Genomic DNA, 6,315 nt, shown 5'->3' with positions numbered 1-6,315 from the left:
CCTCAATCTGACTTTTGAGACATGACCTCCCACTTAGGGATAATCCCTAATTATCCATTGTCCTAATTATCCTTTGTCCATTCAAGTGCAGGTCTAGCTTGAAGAGCATTGTCAGGATACACTTCCCAACATTTGGCTGGGTTGTCTACACTCTAATATTGGGGTCCTCGTGATTATTCTAGATATGAGGTGAACTAATTGATGTACATGTAACATCTTTAAATATTTCTCTCTTTTCTTCCATTGGCTTCATACTCCGTACAATAGGTTGGGAAGGATATGCTGAAGGCCATATATAATCAATTAGTGATAACATTCTGTATTGCCTTCAATATTACTAACACCGTTTGGAGTCCTTCAAAACTGGAAAAGAGAGAAAACAAGTTCTCTGAGTAAAGGGAAAGATGGGTAAGCGAACATTGTTTGACAGATTAAGACCAAATGATTAAGACCTGGCCTTTGGAAGCTTATTATACATATTTGCCCAGATTTTATATATTGCTAGCAAGTGGCCAGGTATATTAATTTTCTTCCTGCAAATGTTACCTGCCCCAGCATTTTTTGTCAATGCAGCAGTGGCTGCAGTGTGTATCATTTACAAGATGCACTACCGTTCCTTATCTCAGCTACTCTGGCAGTACCTCCCAAATGTGCGACCTGCACCACGAAGACACTGGCGGCAGACACGCAAAATTTGCAGGATCCTTTTTATGATTCAAGATTGGAAATACATTACCATTCTTCCTTGTTGCTGGGTCCTGAAACTTGTTCTCCAGGGGCACTGAAGGAGTACTTTCACCAGGGCTATAGCCGTTCATCAAGCCAACACATCACCAACTTCTCAAGGATAATGAGGGATGAGTCATAAATTCTTGCCTTGGCAACAGCTTGCCGATGCTGAAAAATCTAATAGTTTAAAAAATAATACAGTAAACTCCCTGGTATCCTGCACCTAAGGGGATTGGTAGATGCTGGATAAGTGAATTTTCCAATTGCACGATGCGTGAATGCTGAACTAACCGCTAGGGGGCTGCCAATTTAAAACTTTTGTATATTTTGCCTATTTATTTTCTGCGATTTTTTTGCCAGTTTATTGGGACTGCTGGTTGCTTGAATTCCGGATAACAGGGATTTTACTGTATTTGGTTGACCCAATGGAATTGGACACAGAAAGGCAATTCTTCTCAAGCTTAACTTTCTTTGCTTGATGACTTTGATGACGTGAGCATTAGTGAGTTCCTCGTGTCTTTGATTTTCTCTGTTCTAATCAAAAGAATTGCTGCAATCAGTATCCATTTCATTCAAGTCATGACTTTATGTTGCATGCACTTAGCTTTAATTAAGAATCTTGCCCTGTTCCTTCACTTCCGATCTAGCTTGATCAATAATAATGGCTCAGAACTTGTTTGAAAGAAACATCTTGCAATGTGTCCTGTTAGCTTGACTCTTCTTCACACTGTCCTGATTGATTTTTTTTTTTCCATGCCATATATTATTAAAGTGTGATGTTGGCAGAAAGTCAATAGGCCATTTGTGAACTGTGCATCTCCTTAATCAAGAGATTTATGGATGGAGAAAGAAATAGAGGAACAAGAAAGAAGGGACCAGGATGAATTAAAACCAAATGGCTGCAAAAAACATCCCTGTTTCTTTTATATTCCTCCAAGGGATGTAGGCTTTGCAAACTGAACCAGCATTTAATTACCATACCAAATTGCCCTTGAGAAGGTGGTGGTGAACTGCCATTTTGAATCTTAAGGTATATATATACTGAAAGAGAGGAAGTTCCAGGATTTTGACACAGTGACAGTAAAGGAACAGCAATATACAGATCACTAAATGCTCTGCACATTCAATGCCAATAGAAGGAATTTCAGAGACACAGAACATAGCAATCATGAAGCAAACTGAAGTAATGGTAATATCAAAAAAACCCGATATTTCAAATCGGATCGCATTGGGAAATGAAATCCTGAAACAAGTTCACAACTTCAACTACCTTGGATCATTTGATGGCAAATGCGAAATCGACATAAAAGAAAGAATAACAATGCCAAGAACAGCATTTATAGAAACATCCTACGAACAAGAAAATAGCAATCGACGTCCGCCGTAGAACACTCAGCTTGTCGTGTGCTGTGCGCGAGGGCAACGAAAGAATTGAGACAGCAGGGTACACTGGTGACCCTGACGTGATCTTTGCTGCGGCTGCCCCGCTGACCGTGCATGACAAGGGAGCCGGATCACCTCTGCAATTATGTGCGCTACCACACAACCCATCCCCCTCCAGAACCGGTAGTCTCACGGTGCGTCGTGGATGAGATGTGTTGCTTTGGTGGCTAACCCCTAGGGTCTGGCGGAGGGACCTTTACCAGCTCTGACAAGTGGACTGGTTTGAGGCGGTCCAGTGTGAAAAGTTCCTCTCTGCCCCCCGATGTCGAGAGTGAAAGTAGATGCATTTTTCTGGAGCACCTTGGAGGGTCCCTCAAAGGGGCGCTGGAGGGGTGGCCTGTGTCCGCGAACAAACTCATAGTTTAAGTCTGTGGGGTAATTGGAGGGTGGGTGACAGTGTCGCGATGGCAGTGGTGGTGCGAATGATCCCAATTTGTCTCTCAGTACAATGGCGATGTCAGAGACTTGGCCTAGCGATGAAGGGAGGAATTGGCCTGGGACTGCAAGGGTCTCGGCATAGACTAACTCCTGCAACTATGTGTTGTTTGACGCTGCAATTATCTGCGCCGCCACAAGCTACTATATTCTTCCTATTTGGCTGCACATCATGAACTATCACAAATGCAATGGTAAAAAGAATCAATGCAGTAGAGATGTGGTTTCTCAAAAGAATGCTACGCATATAGGATAACAAATGAATAAGTTCTACAAAGAGCAAAAAACAGAACATACATTACTCAAAAGAATCAGAAAACTGCAATCAAAATTCTTTGGACACATCATACGAAGAGATACATTAGAACGTTTAGTTAAAACTGGAAGGAAAAAGAACCAGAGACAGGCAGAGAATGAGAATGATCGATGGATTAACATCATGGTTAGAAATAGAGGAGGCAACAACTACAATTTGGAGAGTCAGAGGCCATGATAGATGGAGAGACATGATTGTCCACGCTGAATGGCAAGGCACCTGAATGAACAGTTGCATGTCAGTTGTCTTCTGATGGGTTAGTTGGGGTTGAGTTCCAGACCACTAGTCCCAAAGGCAGGTAGGAAATTTAAATCCAAATAATTTAAAAAGTGCAATTATTTTGTTTACACTAATCAGCCTGCAGATGCCCGGTTTAACCCTCACCTCCCTGCCAAAGAACCAGAAGTTTGTGAGTTAAATGAGAAAGTCTGCAGATGTCGAGCGCAACACACAAATGAGCTGAACAAACTCAACAGGTCATGGTAGCATCCATAGGAAGTAAAGGGCTGGCCCTTCATCAGGTATGTGTTGTGAATTTTTTTTTTAAAATTCTTGTTTCTGTAACCATGAAACACAGACAGGTTGTAAAAACCCACTTTGCACCGAGGGTTAGTCACGATGTGCAAGTCGCCAGCCATTAGAAACAGATCAGTCAGGGTATTCAGGAAGGAACAATATGTCAAGGGTAAGATTGTAATAGATCTGGTGGGATTTCTGTTCTCATCTTGACTCAATGCTCCCATAATTCCAAGGTTTTTTTTTGTTTTGTGCTGATGGACCACATGATAATCAAACCAAAGTCAATTAAGGTAATTTTGCATCTATTTTTTTAATGCAAAGAATATATTAAAATAAAACAAGAATACTGAAGTATCTTCCCTAATAACAGAAGCAAGACAATGTCACATTATTCCCCCCCCCCACCACTAAATCTCCTCTGCCATTTTTTTAAGGATCATGCCTCACATTTATTTTGCTACCCGGTCCCCACAACTTTGATTCCCTTTGTTCTTAAAATTCTATCAGGTTTAGCCTTGAATCCATTGAAATATTCAGCCTCCACAGTCATAGATGGAATAGAACATTACAGCACAGTACAGGCCCTTCAGCCCTCAATGTTTTGCCAACCTATATAATCCTATCAAAAAAAGTACTAAACCCTTCCTATCTTGTAACCCTTTATTTTACTTCCATCTATGTGCCTGTCTAAGGGTCTCTTAAAAAGCCCCTATTGTCCCAACCTCCACCACCACCCCTGGCAAGGCATTCCAGGCACCCACAACTCCCTGTGTTTAAAAAAAACTTACCCCAGATGTCTCTCCTAAACTTTCCTCCTTTCATTTTGTAGAGATGCCCCTTGGATTTCTGCCCTGGAAAAAAAGATGCTGGCTGTCCACCAAATCTCTGCCTCTCAGAATCTCCTTCTTCGCTTCAAAGAGAAAAGCCCCAGCTCTGCTAACCTTGCCTCACGAGACTTATTTTCCAGTCCAGGTAACATCCTGGTAAATCTCCTCTGCACCGTCTCCATAGCTTCCACATCCTTCCTCTCATGAAGTGACCAGAACTGAACACAATACTCTAAGTGTAGTCTCACCATAGATTTATGGAGTCCTCATGAGAATTTCAAAAATTTATAGCCCTTCGTCAAAAGAAATTTATCCTGTTACTACAGTTACGTTAGAATTAAATAGCAGAGTAGATTCAAAGGGACAAGGATTCCTACTCCTAATCATATGTACGAGATTCTACACCATTAATTAGTTTGATTTACCATTCATCCTTCCCCGTTTGCCTTTGAGGAACCAAATTCCATTTGATTATTAGCTTTTCATGGCTGATTACAAGATTATCAACATGAATTTGTATTTTGTGGTATTGTACTTTCTAGGAAGTGACATGCATTTTAAAAATGGTTTAATTTGCGTTAGTCAATACATATGATATTAATAAGTTAAAATAGTGAGAGAAAAATGCATAATTTCTTCCCTCTGAGGACAGTTTAGAATGTTATTCAGACACATTCCAGCAGGAAGCACAATGAGGCAATGAGGCCTTACAATCACAGTCACAGGATTTGATTCACTAAGTGGGAGCATTATGTGTTGAAATTTCCATTTACAACTGACATCTCCAACCTCAAGTGACCATGATATCCAGACAGAAAGCATGTAAACTGGCTACTTCTCCACCAGATGGCTCCATGAACAAAGAATTGATTTCTCTCCCTCCCGTGAAGATTGAAATTTGCCTTTTCAGTTTCACATAATCTTTCATAGGAACTTCAAATCCATTCGGCATTAGAGGAGTGGTCATCGGGACGATTCAGGATTACAAATTGCACAGCCAACCTCGATATACTAAAAGAAGAACACATACACCGGAATGTCTTCACAAGAATATTTACATGATCGATAAATTAAATTATGAGTCATTTCTTTGATTTTCCTCTAGATGGCTCTATTTTCTAAGTTTGTGTCTAAGAGACCTCATCATTGCAGTAACTCCTTTATTCAAGAGCGACTTAGTGATTCATCTTCAGCACAGAGTTGTCAAGATGAGGATTTCTAAAGATCATGATGTGTATTGTATCCATTACGTGCAAATGATTTGTCGGTTTATGTAAGAAATTGGTTCATCTATTAATTCCAGGCATAGAACAGACTTTGCAATTTACAGTGGAAGAAAACAGTGGAATAAAATAAACACATTAAATGCTTGGAGGTGTAATTGTGAAATGCTAAGAAATGATTGCAGTCATAAATATAGTGAGGTACTTGACAAAACCTCCAGGAAAAGCAGAATTTTGCAAGAGAGCTGTACATTGATGTCAGCACTAATACAAGCTAACAAGAAAAATATCAAATACCTTAATGGTTACAGAATTTGGCCATGCTATTAAATGTGGATATATTTTCAAGGTTATGTTTCCTTATGGAATGTTAAGAAATAATGACTATCTTAAGAGTGTAATGCACTTCTCAAAATTCTGAATCTGTGTCCTCCAGTAATACATTGGTGTATTTTACAATTTTACGGGTTTGGACACCACAGCTACAGGAGCAGCTGTCTCAACTGCTGACACAGCTTTGCTTGTGTCCTCTGCAGTTCTTTGAAACACTGCATTTGAGAAGTGGGGGCTGCAACAGTAGGAATAGCTGAGCCAATATGGTGAACACCTCAGGATTTGCAAACCCCTGCATGCACTTGAAGGAACTTTGTTACACTAAGCCACAATCACACCATCATTAAATTATCCAAAATGTAGCAAGAGACCTTAAATCTTCCAGAAATAAACATGTGAACACAAACATGCCCATACACATATGCTCACAGACACAAAGGATACTCCATCCACACACTTACATTCACCATACACAGCCCAATTCCACACA

At 40.3% G+C, this 6,315-nt stretch overlaps 1 long non-coding RNA gene across 1 annotated transcript; it reads left to right on the top strand.

The window, feature by feature from the left end:
• Window positions 1-272: 272 nt before the first annotated feature.
• On the top strand, window positions 273-5,824 carry LOC138745640 (uncharacterized). The gene is made up of 3 exons (XR_011346383.1): window positions 273-408; window positions 3,281-3,444; window positions 5,200-5,824. It is a non-coding gene; the product is annotated as an uncharacterized lncRNA (long non-coding RNA).
• Window positions 5,825-6,315: the final 491 nt, after the last annotated feature.

The sequence above is a fragment of the Narcine bancroftii genome, chromosome 11, assembly GCF_036971445.1.
Source record: "Narcine bancroftii isolate sNarBan1 chromosome 11, sNarBan1.hap1, whole genome shotgun sequence".
Lineage (NCBI taxonomy): Eukaryota > Metazoa > Chordata > Chondrichthyes > Torpediniformes > Narcinidae > Narcine > Narcine bancroftii.
This window is presented reverse-complemented; position numbering and strand designations above follow the sequence as displayed.